Source organism: Jaculus jaculus, chromosome 2 (genome assembly GCF_020740685.1).
Source record: "Jaculus jaculus isolate mJacJac1 chromosome 2, mJacJac1.mat.Y.cur, whole genome shotgun sequence".
NCBI classification, from domain to species: domain Eukaryota; kingdom Metazoa; phylum Chordata; class Mammalia; order Rodentia; family Dipodidae; genus Jaculus; species Jaculus jaculus.
In genome coordinates, this window is record NC_059103.1 from 192,564,451 (window position 1) to 192,578,689 (window position 14,239).

Genomic DNA, 14,239 nt, shown 5'->3' on the forward strand with positions numbered 1-14,239 from the left:
CCTAAAAGTATACTTAAAGACAATTCAATAAAGAAACTTTTAAAAAAATATTTATTTATTTATTTATTTATTTATTTATTTATTTATTTGAGAGAAAGAGGCAGAGAGAGGGAGAAAGAATGGGCACACCAGGGCCTCCAGCCTCTGCAAATGAACTCCAAATGCATGTGCTACCCCTTGTGCATCTGCCTTACATGGGTCCCAGAAAGTCAAACCAGAATCCTTTGGCTTTGCAGGCAATGCCTTAACTGCTAAGCCATCTCTCCAGCACCCTCCCCCTGAAAAACTTCTAATTTCTAATTTTATGTTCATGCCATTGCCTGAAACATATTGAAAAAATATTTATAGTCCTTCAAGATCTCTTCTTCAGGAATGGAGGAGATATGGAATATGAAGAGGTGATTGGATCTTCATTTGAAAACTGTATTGTATTGATCAGATGGTTCAAAAGTGTGCTGGTGAGCAAACTGAGACATTACCAGCTCATTTACTACAATGACATTGCACCACTAGCCTCTCTTTCATGAGGCTTCTGATAAAATAGGTCTTTTTATAGTTCTAAACAGATATGGCCAAGCTACTTCCAAATGACACAGTTGTAGTAATCAGTCATTGTTAGCCACCATGCATTAAAAGATAGAACATAATCTAGGGGAAAAAAATGTATCTTCTATAAATGTTCTAAGTAAAACAAGAATTCAATAAAGTTATTTAGAAATACATTGTCCATTTGAAGATAATAATAACATGCCTCTTATGCACAGACCATCTGTATATCATAGGTTTTTTTTTTCTTATTAGAGGCCTGAAATATTTGCATGGTACTAAGTGGGTATTATTTTTCTGAGAATTGTAGATGAAGTGATGTACTTATAATAATTTTTTTCAGATGCAATTTCTACTTAATGTAAGCAGGATGTCATTTGAGAGTCAAACCTGCAGGGGCTTAATTGGTAAAACACATAAAATATAAAATCTTGATTTTAATAAAAGAAAAGAGTCCTTTGATATCAATAATCTTCAATATCCTCATGTAGTATGTACAGATAATACTCTCTAAGTCAAGATTACACAAAACATTTTGCAATGTGGAAAAACATACATACAAATGAACCATAAAATTGTTATAATATAAATTGTAGGCACATAGCATATTAGAAAAACTATCCAAAATATTCACTTATTAAGGCTTATGAAGTCCAAAATAAATAGTCTTCAGAGTTCTGTCAGTTCTTTCAAATTACACAGCCTATCTTCACAGGGAAGGTCAGCATAGACTCTTACCTTTTCTTTATATCCTTGACAGTGTCAGGAAAGAGATGGTTTAAACTTTCTGGCAGGAAATCTGTGCTTATTGAGGCTGCTATGGGGAAAGCCCCATAGAGAATCCTGCAATGATGTACACAGTGTCTCACAGATGCAAGTGTAAACACATAAATGATTGCTCCCAATCTTGCAGCAAACATGCAAATGCCCTGTAGAGTTGACCTTCAAAAATTAAAAGTCATTTCCTCAAAACATTAAAAATGTGAGCTCATCCTCTTCTTCTAATGACAGCTTATGTGTATCATTTCTCACCATAGCTTTCTTAGACCACTTAGAATCAAACTAGGTGGTTTCTTTTTGCTATAAATGCCACCAAGGTGTTTATGTAAACTAAATGCCTGCTAGTAGATTATATATCATGTGTCCTTTCTACTTTTTACCTAAAGGATTCATTTTTTTCATCCATACTAACAACTTATATTTCAACTTTAGTCAAAATAGACTACCTGTGTTTTAGTCCACATGAGAGAATTACAGAGCACCATGATTTTTTCAAGCCAATTACGAGTCCTTTTTTATTAAGCTGATAACTGGAGGGGAGGGAGGGTCATGACTAGGAGATCTCTCAGTGAAGTTTTTAAAGGCAAAAGACCATAAAGATAATGATATCAGTGCCAGATGGAGGTCTGGGCAACTTTGGAAGTACAGTTGTTTATCCTGGAGCTATCTTGGTTTATACAACTGAGCCATGTCCGGGGTCATGAGAAGCCCTGAAAGTGCTATCAGTGTGGAGGAGGCCTTCCTGGGCACAAAATGGAGTCAGAGTCTAATAAGGACAGACTTAGCTATTTCACTTGTATATTATTTTTGAGCTTTTTCTTTATTTAAATAGAGAAAACATGTTTTAATTCAAAGCTAAAATAACACAGTATTGGGATTACTTGATAAAACATAACATAATATGCTAAATTTGAATTTAGGATAAAGTAATAAATCATATGAAGGCACTGTGCAATATTTATTTAGTTATTTTTCAGTTAAACTAAAAATATATAGAAATTAAGATCTACTGTTTTAATTTCTTTCATTTTAAAAAATATTTCATTTATCTGAGCAACTTTCTCAGCCCCATTATTTTTACATTTTAATTTTCAATTAAATCTGTTGTCCTTATAAAACATGTAGAGACACTTGCTCCACCATACTCATTGCTGCTCTAAGAAATGGAATCAGCCAAGATGCCCAACAACAGGGTAATGGTTAAGGAATATGTGGCACATAAACAATGGAATTCTACTCAGTGATAAGGAAAAACAAAATAATGAAATTTGTTAGAAGATGGATGAACTTGGGAAAAAATATACAGTAAGTGAAGTCACACAGAGTCAGAAACACAAATGTCACATGTTATCTCTCAAATGTGTTTCCTAACCTGTAACAGCTTGAGTTGTTTGTAAATGGCATCAGGCATGCTCACATGGAATTAGAATGAAGCTAAGGGAAAGGGACTATGCTAGAGAGGGAGGAGGGGCTGCTCGACAAAGGAGTTGAGGGACACATACAAAAGGAAAAGAGAAAAAGAATGCGGTGGGTGGAAGAGTACTCAGAGGAGGGTGGAGAGAAGAGGGCAGAGAAAGTCCACCACAGCTGTCGACATTACGACTCAGTACCATAGAAACCTTCCTCCTGGTCAGCACTATGCAAGACACATCTCTTAATAAGATAGAGGGGGCACTTGACTGAAGTAGTCCATACACAGTGGAGAAAGCTTAACCATAACACTGTGCGCTTTGACTAATAAATCCCCAGAGCAGTACTGGGTTACAACCCACAGTGAGCTGTCGGTCAGGGAGATGCATGATGCCCACAATATAAGGCAGGCTGTTGCCAAAGCATATATATAAAAGGTATTACCTTATTGCTGAAGACACCACAGCTGGAGGGGAGGATATCCAAAGACCACCCTGGAGCTGAGAAGGAAACAAGTTCCCTCATGGACAGCCCTCAAACCACTAGAAAGTCCTTGGGTAGATGAAGGGGGATAATGTTTATTAACATCATGAATAAGCAGGAGATCCTGCAAGGTGTGAAAACAATCAGCAGGGCAAAAAGGCACACGCCTGTGCAATAGTGCCAAACAACCTAGGTGGGTGACCAACAGCTCTCAAAGTGGACATGAGACCTGCTCAGTGGGGACAATGCACATGTGGTACTGGGAACAGAGTCCGATTAGCAAAGTTAGGAAACCAACAGACTCCAGATAGAACCTACACTGTTCTTTGTCTAAGAAGAGTGGGTACACAAATCAAAAAGTCTCTCAAACAACTATCCTTATACCTTTTAATCCAAGCTACTTTCAATTTTGGTTGGAGAACTTATATTTTCTTTCAGATGGCAGGAGATTTTGGGGAGATATAGGATACATCAATAAAACAAGAAAATAAAACTAACTGCCTACCATGAGATGGGTCACCTCTGCCAGATCGCAGGATTCACTGCAAAAAGGTCATAAAAATACTGCTCAACCAACTTCCCTGGCCCTAGTATCCTTGCTGCTGACTTGGGCTGTCCTGGACCCTGCATACATGCTGGAAAAGAAAGCTTTTTGCTCGTGCCTCTTGATTGACCAGCTCTTGGGTCACTGGAGGGTACATGCATGGAGTTAGTAGGCCAGAACTCCCTGTTAGTTCCACACTTCCTAGTTCCCTGGCCCTGGTACGCCTGCTACTGGCTTGGGGCAGCCTAGATCCTGCCTGCATGGTGCAGAATCTGGCCTTTTGCTCTGGTTTCCTGATTGACTGGCTTCTGGGTTTCCAACTCCCTTTTCCTCTGAGCCAGAAGGTGCATGGTCCACTGTGGGAGCTTTCCTTTTGTTTGACTTGCCAGTTTCCCTGCTCCTGAGTCCTCAACCCCTGATCCTCGAAGCCTAAGTTTCCCTGTGATGAAGGGTGTGCACAGCTGGAGTGAGTCCCTTGGTACTCTTGATAAACTTGCAACCTCCACAATCTGTGAATCTTCAGTTATAATCCCATCCTACTCCAATGTGGTTCATCTCAACAAGGAGGGGCCAATGGGGAGAGGGTAGGTCATGGATGAGCCTAATAATGGTACCAAACTGACTGTATTTGCTGAATACAAAACTAATGAATAAAAAAAAAAAATTTAAAAAGAGATAACACTTACTGGAGATCCTACAAGGACAAATATTTACTCCCTCCTTAATAAAATAAGACTTTTGCCCCCAAATGAGTAGATATCAAAGCAGAAAAAAAGTTGGAAAACTGAGAGATCTCCACCCAAGATGCCTCATCACACAATGGAAACCTCCAGTGAAAACATAGAGAAAACACCAGAAATTGAATCCCAAAATGAAAGCACAACAAGTTATGTGACCCTGATCAAGCAAATTGCTGAACTGGAAGCAAATCATAAAAAAAAAAAAAAATTGTATAAATGAAATTGAACACAGAGCTTTTGTCACTAGACTTAACTTAGTTGAAGAAAACCAGAGGAGTGTCAAAAGAGAGATAAATGAATTGAAGGTAAGTCAACAAATACAGGGTCACAATAACCAATGATTCAGTTTAATGAAGACATGATAAAATGCAAGAATAAATTCCAGGAACCATCAAGAAAACCAGACCTTGACTTGAAATCTTACCTCAAAAACGAGATGCAAAAAAAAAAAAAGAAAAAAAACAATTCCAGAACACAAAAATCAAATGATGGCTGGAGATGGATTAGTAGTTAAGGGCTTTTCTATGAATCCTAAGGATCTCAGGTGAAGGCTCCATTCCCCAGGACCCACGTAAGCCAGATGCACAAGGTGACACATGTATCTGGAGTTCATTTTCAGTGCCTGGAGGCCCTGGTGGGGCATTCTCTCTCTATCTATGTGCTTCTTTAATCTCTGTCTGTCTGTCATTCTCAAATAAATGAATAAAAATGAACAAAAAAGTTATAAAAAAAAATCAAATGAGCTTTTAGAAACCTCTCTAGAACCCCTCACTAACAGGGTCATGCATGCAGAGGGCATAACTCTGAGTTGGAGGACAGGGCAGAAGAAATTGACTGGGAGGACAGAAACATTGCTAAGTTCAAAAAATTATAAAAACAGAATATGAAGAAACTGGGATACCAAAAAATGACCATACATCTGGATCATGGATGTACCAGAAGGGGAAGAAATCCAGGCCAGATGCATAGGGAACATAGTGAACAAAATTATTGAATAAGATTTTCCAAATCTTGTCTATCCAGATATAAGAAGTTCAAGAACAACAACAGACAGGACCAAAGAAAAATCTCTGCAAGACACATCATAATTAAACTCTCAACAGTGAAAACAAATATAGAGTGCTTAAAGCAGCAAGGGAAAAACATCTTACTACATATAAAGGTAATTCCATCAGAATTACATCAGATTTCTCAATAGAAACTGTGTTATGGAAAACTTCAAAGTTTAAAACACTATGGCTTCCAAATCAAGCTACTGTACCCAGCAAAAGAATCCTCATAATCGATGCTGAAAGAAAAAATTTCCATGAAAACACTCAGCTCTGTGATTATATGACCACAAAGCCAAACCTATAGAGAATACTTGAGGGAATACTCCATACAGAAGAGTCAAGCAACAAACCTCAGAAGCCTACAAGAAGTCACAATAACGAAAACTAGAGCAGGCTTAAACAAGTACAAAGCTCAAGAAAACACCAAGACCCATAAAGAACACCATCACGGCAGGGATTAAATAGGACCTTAAATATTAATTGTCTTAACTCACCCATCAAAAGACACAAGCTAACAGGGTGAATCAGCGAAATGGACCCTTCTAGAAGCTGTCTTAAATAAAAGGTGAAAGGATGAAACATGATATTCCAAACAAATGATAATGAGAAACAAGCAAGTGTTGCTATATTAATATTGGATCAAATAAACTTCAAACCAAAAGTAACCAAAAAGAACAAAGGAGGTCACTTCTTATTCAATATCTAGAATCTACAAAGAACTCAAAAAACCAAACAATAAAAAAAATCAAAAACCCCACTGAAAACATGTGGTAGAGAACAGAAAAGGGAGTTCTCAGAGGAAGAAATAGAAATGGCTAACACACATTTGAGAAAATGTTCAACATCCCTAACCATCAGGGAAATACAAAGTAAAAACAACTATGAAAGGCTGGGCTTGTTGGCGCACGCCTTTAATCCCAGCACTTGGGAGGCAGAGATAGAAGGATAATCATAAGTTCAAGGCCACCCTGAGATGACATAGTGAATTCCAGGTCAGTCTGGGCCAGAGTGAGTCCCTACCCTTCCCACACACAAATATCTATAAGATTCCACCTTACTCCAGTAAGGATGGCAATAATTAAAAAATAAAATGACAAATATTGGTGAGGAGGTTGGAAAGAGGAGCCCCCCTTCATCATTGATGGGAATTTCACTGTTGGTGGAAATGCAAAAATATACAACCACTATGGAAATCATTATGGAGATTCCAGACAAAGAAGATAAATATCAAACTATTAACAGGCTCAGTTATTCCTTTACTGGGCATTCACCCTAAATGCTTCATGCTTCACTGTCAGGAACTGCCAGGCATATGCTGAAGCCTTCAGCAGTGGGGCCTGAGCTTCCAGGCAGGGCTAAGGACCCACAGGCTAGAGGAGGCCACTCCACCTTCAAGCCCAGCTCACCCGAACTTAGGCCCTACCCATGGCTCTGTGACCTTTGGCCAGTTGCCTAGGAAACTCCTTATCAGCCTTCACACAGCCCATCCTCCTGAGATTCTAGATCACCTGACCCCTTGTCATTGCCTACATGCTGGAATGAACGTCCCCATATGCTAATTAGGCATCAGAAATGAACTTGGTACATCCGATCCTCTCAGGGTCCTTCCCCCACACTCAGATGCTTATAAACCCATTTCACTGACTATAACCGGAGAGAGCTGTTCAACTTTCTCCCAGGAGTGTTTCTTCTGTCATGTGCTCCTTTACCCCAGTTGCCAGGATGCCTTCAGGGGGAACAGTGGTTGGCCCCTGGAACAAGAATCCAGGAACCCACACTTCACTAAAGAGATCTTTGGTCAACCATGTTTATAGCTGTTCAATTCTTAATAGCTATGAATTTGATTCAATTCAAGTGCCCATCATGGGACAAATGTATAATGAAGTTGTGGTACACAGACACAATGGTACCCTACTCAGCAGTAAGAGAAGGTGACACAATGAAATTTGTAGAAACTTGGATTGACATGAAACAGATCGTACTCAGTGAACTCATATAGTCACAGAAAGACAATCACCACAGTGTCTCATTCATTGCCAGTTCTTAACCTGGATAAGCTTGAGTTGCTGGCATACTTCATAGGCAACTTGAGGCCCACACAATAGGGATAGAAAGGTTTGGTGGAAGGGGAAGGGTAGCTGAGGGGAAATAAACACAAAACTAAACACAAAATGAATTGGTACCATAGAAACCTTTCTTGTGGAAGATTTAACCCTCAACAGGAGTAGAGGTGGAGGGTCTGAAATAAAGTTCCCTGGGGAGGGTAGAATGAGCCAACTCTTAAAAACCCTTGGGTCTGACCTGTAACTGGTATACTCATGACCCAGACATTTGGATCCCACAGTTCCTTTGTAGTGTGTGTGTGTGTGTGTGTGTGTGTGTGTGTATATATATATATATATGTATTTACAATTAGCATAGTCTTTGGACTCCTGGTCAGTTGCTTCTGTCTTCTCTTACTGCTCCATCTGTCTCCCTGGTGCAGGTTGTCTGTCTTGCCATAGAAGCAGCACTCTTGTTCATCTTATCCATTCCTCTGTGGTTTCATGTGGGCCCTAGCTACTGTGCCAGGGGTGGTTCATCTCCTGCCAGGGAGGCAGCTATCTGTTCTAGTTCTGTTGATAGACTTTGGTTGTCCTTTATTCTCATTGCTTTTGGAGTGCATAGGCCCCAAACACCATAAACTTGGCTTCTAAATTTTATCTCTCATAGCTCTCATTTGTCGTTATTCATGTGGTTACTTGCCACTTGTACAGTTTTGCCTCCCTACCTTATTTTTCTGCCTCCCACCTGAGGATGGTTATTTCTTTATGTGTCAGTGTCAGGCTCATTCCACCTTAAAGCCTGTACTACTAACTTCACTTTTCAAAAGTCTCATTTCCTTGATCCGTATCCAGCCAATTCTGAGTCAGCTCTGCCCACTGCATACTTAGATTCTATTAATGTTAATAACTCTTAATGAATATGCTCAAAATCTTAGAGCATCTGCTTAGATTAAGAGGTAGTATTTAGTCAGAAGATGAAACTTAGCTATCAGAAAAAAATAATTATGGTGACAGAATTGCTCACTAAATATCCTGGTATGAAAATGGCCATCAAAAGGGATTACGATGACTGATGGGCTGGGGAAATGATTTAGCAGTTAAGGCACTTGCCTGTGAAGCCTAAGGAACCTGGTTTGACTCTCCAGGACCCACATATGTCAGATACACAAGGGGTGCATGTGTCTGGGGTTCATTTGCAGTGGCTCAAGGCCCTAGCGTGCCCATTCTATCTGCCTCTTCTCCTTCTTCTCTCTCTCAAGTAAATAAATAAATAAAATATTTTTTTAAATGATGACTTACGATCACATATTAAATCCCACTGCAAAAAAAGACTAAATAAAAAATGTAGCTTAAGTAATTAAAATGGTAGTTAAGAAGTAGCCATCCATATTTCTGATGAGTACACTGCTAACAAACTTAAGAAAGAACATAAAATTTTCCAATTTTCCTTTTATTGTTAATAACTATTCTAAGATCAAGACTAAAACTGGAAACAAGTCAATACTATATATTAAATTCACATGCTAATAGAGATTGCAATTAGGTAAAAGAAGAATGTGACAATTCCATAAAATACACAAATATATCGATTTACATTGTTCTCCAGTTGATAGTTGCAGTTACCTTCCTTTCCCATTATGAGGTTCCCAAAATTTTCTTCTTTGAGTTCTTACTTATGAAACTGAAGTTGTATTTTCAATATCAAACAAAAGCCATGGGAAATAGAATCTCTTTTAACTTGTACAGCCAAGGAGAAATGGCTTTCCTTTTGTGAAAGTATAGAACTCGGAAAGAATTAGTTACCAGAATTTATGCTTGATGCAGTATGGAAAATTACAGAAGTGAAGATGGTATACATGTGAATTCCTACTGTGTATAATTATCAAAACAAACCAATGGACTGGACTGCAAGGGGAATAAAAGACTACTGGAGAAGAGCACAAGAAAAGAAGACAGTTTAGACAAACTGCCAGCCAGATGAGGAATTTGTTTCCCAAGCAAAAATGTTATATAATTCCAAGTATTTACAGAGTGCTTTGCAGAAGAGATTGGAGCAGAGAAAAGTGTGGTGAGTGGGTCCACACCTTGCTGGGAACTGCTTTTGCATGCGTACCTACCTTTTGCCTTTTACTTAAAGTTAAGCCTCATTTCAGGACCCCAAAGATGGATCTTGCTCAGTCACTCAACTTCTTGATTCATTCTTCTCAGTGTGGCCACACTGGATAAATATCCCCTGTTTCTCACCATTACTTGCCACTTTAACTTCTCTGTTGTTGGACTGGTGGCTGAAATAAAGCAGTCACAAAACACTGATTAACAGTAATGAGTAAAACTCTGTGATTAATTAATTCAGTGTGAGAGATAAGAAAGGGGGAGATCTCAAGGAGACCCTTGTATCGAAATAAGAACACCTGAGGAGAGTTTCTGATAGCTGAGGGTCAACAGTTCTCAACTAGGTGGTGTCATCGAAACAACTGTAAATGGACAATTTATAAGTACAATAAACAACTACAAAAACAATTCCAAGGATTGGAGAGATAGCTTAGCAGTTAAAGAACTTGCTTACAAAGCATACTGTTCAATTTCCCAGCATCCACATAAATCCAGACCAAAGCTGGCCCATGTGTCTGGTGTTTGCAGCAGCACAAGAGCCTGGCATGTCCATAAACACACACATGCATGTGCACACATACACATTCAACTAAATTAATTAAACTTAAAACATTCAAATGGTAATTTTAAGCACTTGATTGAATAGAAGCATCTGGTCGCTGTTTCAACACATACCACTGAGGAAACAACACTACATAAATGTGTACTTAGGGCTTGTTAAATTAATAACTAGTGTTCCCAAGTTAAACACAAGTTTCCTAGAAAAGTGAAATTTAAACCCACATCTTATGACTGTTGAATGAACTGAAACAAAGAGCACAGATAAAGGAGGACTGGAACTGTGCTCTTTGTACACTCTGTCATGGTGGAAAACGAATCTTCCTTTGGCACACCTCAACCTCTTGAATATTTGGAGATTAAATTTCATGCAAATGAAAAATTAACATAAACATGTATATACAATGGTTATCATAAATATACATATCATTCCATAGAAGGATACTTTTAGAAAATGTCTGCATATTAACATTAAAGCTTTATTTATTTATTTTTGAGTCAGGGTCTCACTCTAGCTGAGGCCAACCTGAACCTCACTCTGTGAATCAGGCTGGCCTTGAACTCACAGTGATCCTCCTACCTCAACCTCCCACATGCTGTGATTAAAGGCATATACCACCCTGCCTGGGTTAACATAAGAGATTTATAAAAATAACAACTGAACACAAAGTTGAAAACAAATTTACCATGAAATTAGACAAATGAAACAGAATAATTGGCAAAACAAGCAAGGGTGCTGTTTTCTTGGTGAACCAGGTATCAGCACAAGGGTAAAGGAGATCAACCACAGAGAAAAATCAACTCCTACCAAATCAAATATCCAGAGACCCAGAGGCCCCCAACACCTTATCACTGAAGCAGACAAAATCTGAACCCAACATGGCTCAGGGAAATTTTGCAGAAGAGGGGGCGGAAAGAATGTCAGAGCCACTCATTGGGTCATGATACGCAGAGAGATTTCTCCTACCCATAACTGAGGGCTAACTCCACAATGCATGACCCATATACCTCAACAAGGAGGGGCCAAGGGGAGGGGGAAGGACATGGATAAGCTGAACAATGGTACCAACTTGACTGTATTCACTGAGTACAAAACTAATAAATAATAAAAAAAAACAAATGGGAATAAATATTTCCATGGGATATACCACATATATGATGATCTTATTGTCAGTTTTAAGATGTATGCAAGATACAGGGTATTTAAGTGAAGACTTTGGTCTTCTCCTTACTTAGACACATTAGATACATCTTTCTATCTTCACTTTTACCAACATACCTAAACAAACTTTATCAAAGGACATCAGAGGGCCCAAAAGAGATATCAGAGTGAGAATAGTAGTTGACAATGAAAACCACACCAGCCTAGTTGTCATTAAAATCCCTTATGGATGAAGTGAATGTAAAATGGTATTTCTTCCTCTGATAAGTGTAGTGGCCTTTTCTCAATCACAAAGGGGCAAAAAGCTCTAAAAGTGTGGTAAATTATACCTGTTATTTGTCAATAAAATACCACCTTCTCTGAACTGTTTTTGGCATGAATTTTCACATATACCTGACTTATTTAAAATGTTATTCCTTCATAACATATACAGGGATGTGTTTTTCTGATTACATACTAAATTAGATGGTAAGGGTATTTCCCATAGTTATAAGATTGATATGGATTCTGTTACCTTTTTCAGTATTAAAGTAAACATTTTCTAAAACATGAGGCTCCAAAAATTATACCTGTGAAGTTCCCAAATTATCAAGCTCTCAGAATTGTGTTAGGCTTCGGAGAGGTTAGGGTTTACAAGGGTTTGTCACAAGCATGTCTTATACTGCAAATTTTTGTTTAGTTTCTTTACTTATTTGTAAAAAAATATTTTCACCCCTATTCATTTTTTTTTTGTTGTGGTGGTATGTGTGGTCTGTGCATGTGTATGTATTCCCAGGAAAATTTAACGCAACAAACAGCACACAGACGGAGACCTACAGAACCAAAGATGAGTTGGGGAAGAGTGCTTGCGTGGCCCCCGTCATGGGTGTTGACATGCAACTGAGGCTGATCATGTGAGGTTGGAGCATCTGTTGAATTAATCCCAAAAGGATACCTTTCCCCATATGATACTGGATGGTATGTGTCCTTGCTGTAGTGGTGGTTGCATGCTTCTGGAAATGAAAGGATATGCAACCAAAAAAAAAAAAAAAAAAAGACTCAATTGCAGTGTGAATGGAGTATTCACAAATTGGCATGGACGCTGATGTGGAGAAAGAAGAAACAGATCTGAATGGGTGGACATATTGTGGTAGAAAAGAAGTTAAAAGTTGAACTGAATCCCTGAGTTAATAAGAGTTAGTTGCTGAGAAGCGAAATTTATCTTTGTCAGCAGATGGAAAAATCTCAAAGAGGGAACTGTCCAGAAATGGCCCAGATGGAAGATAAGAAAGATAGTTTAGGCTAAAACAAAATAAAATAGAGTTCACTTTTAGGGTGGCCTGGCTACAGAAAAGATTGCTATGCAAATTTTCCATGTCTTGTTTGTTCACTTACCCCTCCCCTTGGCTATGAAAACTATAAAATGTAAATAAAATCTCAACTGGAGGTCAGAGCTTCTTTGGAGGGCTATCTCAAGCTCTTTGGCTTTCACTCACACTGGCATTGGAGAATTTCTGCAACAACATAACAACTGTGCTTTCACTTCTGTCATCATTACTGAGGGAAGAATTTAGCAGCTGGTGATGTGGAGCAGAGAGTCTGGGAGAATAGCCGGGTGTGTGTGGAGCACGTGATTGATGCATGGTATCCACCGCGTCAAAATGGGGCACCCTCTAAAATCTGTTGAAGCACTAGAACGCACACTGCAATCTCTGAGAGCAGCACATGTGGGCCGCAGTTACAGACAAGGAGATGCATGGTCAGGTACTCGCTGCTCCTGTGAGTGTTACATGCAGCTCAGGCCCAGGTGGCTATTGAGCAAGAATTTGTTTGTGTTAAGGGAAGAGTTAGAATGCAAAAGAATTCAGCTAGTATCCTCTGCATTGGCCTCTATTTGAATGGATAAATTGGGTAAAAAAAAGAAGATAATATGAAAGTGTTGAAATCCAAAATCATGGGAACCATAGAAAGAATTACATGTTAGAAAGAAAAAAAAAATGAAATAAAAAATGATGATATTGAAGAGAAAAACATGAAATAACCATGATAGCACATGAACTGACTATGCAAAATGTACTGTGTGGTGTTTAGTCCACAGGGCCAGAGAGAACTGTTTGCCAGAGGGTTAAGATAGAAGTTGAACAGGAAAAAGCTCAGGACTGGTGTGAGGCTTCATAGGTTTTACTAAGCTTCATGATGGAACATCAAGGATAGACTCTGAAGGATTTGAGTGAGGTTTGTGAAACGCTAAACCTATCGTAAGAGGTTAAATGGGAAGAAAAAGCAAGAAAGGAGAAATGTTCAAGTCACTCAGAAGTGAATAACTCAAGCTTGTGTTGAGCTGAATGTTTCTGAGTGGGGGAGGGGATTTGGCAGAAAACCAAATGCGGTGCTTTCAAGACTTTGGAAAGCTTTAAAGCCCACATGACAGTTACTGCAGGGGTGGAGGCATCATTGAGCCAGCTGTGCCAGCCAGTAGCGAATGTCGATCTGATTAGATTGAGATACACCCAGTCAATTAGTAAAGCACACATCTAGGTATGTCTCTGAAGGCAATTCCTGAGACAACTGCCAAGCAGGACAACAGACAGGAACAAACTGACCAGCAATATGAGCAAAGCCATCCAATAGCTGAAAACCCAGATGAAACGAAAGTGGAAAAAGTATGAACTTCTTTAGCAGTGAGCAGGATCTATTCTTCTTTTTGAGTCAATGTGTTCATGGCTCCCGCTTTAGCCTGCAGACTTCATATTCAGCCTCTTCAGCACGCAAACTCACACCGGAAAGAGTCCAGGGAGCTTTAAGCTCTTCAGTTCTAGACCAGAATG

General features: G+C 39.0%; 1 protein-coding gene across 10 annotated transcripts in view; it reads right to left on the bottom strand.

Moving 5' to 3' along the window:
- LOC101598792 (solute carrier family 22 member 22-like) overlaps positions 1–10,221 on the bottom strand; it is a 39,905-nt gene extending 29,684 nt beyond the window's left edge. For 8 of the 10 annotated variants that reach the window (XM_045144160.1, XM_045144159.1, XM_045144162.1 and 5 more), the window contains exons 1-2: positions 10,167–10,221; positions 9,718–9,885 (exon numbers count right to left, since the gene is read on the bottom strand). The gene's annotated coding sequence lies outside the window, so the exon portion shown is untranslated. Of the gene's footprint in view, positions 1–1,284; positions 1,390–9,717; positions 10,038–10,166 lie in introns of those variants that run through there. The other 2 variants (XM_045144158.1, XM_004661412.2) reach the window with 2 other exon arrangements.
- Positions 10,222–14,239: the final 4,018 nt, after the last annotated feature.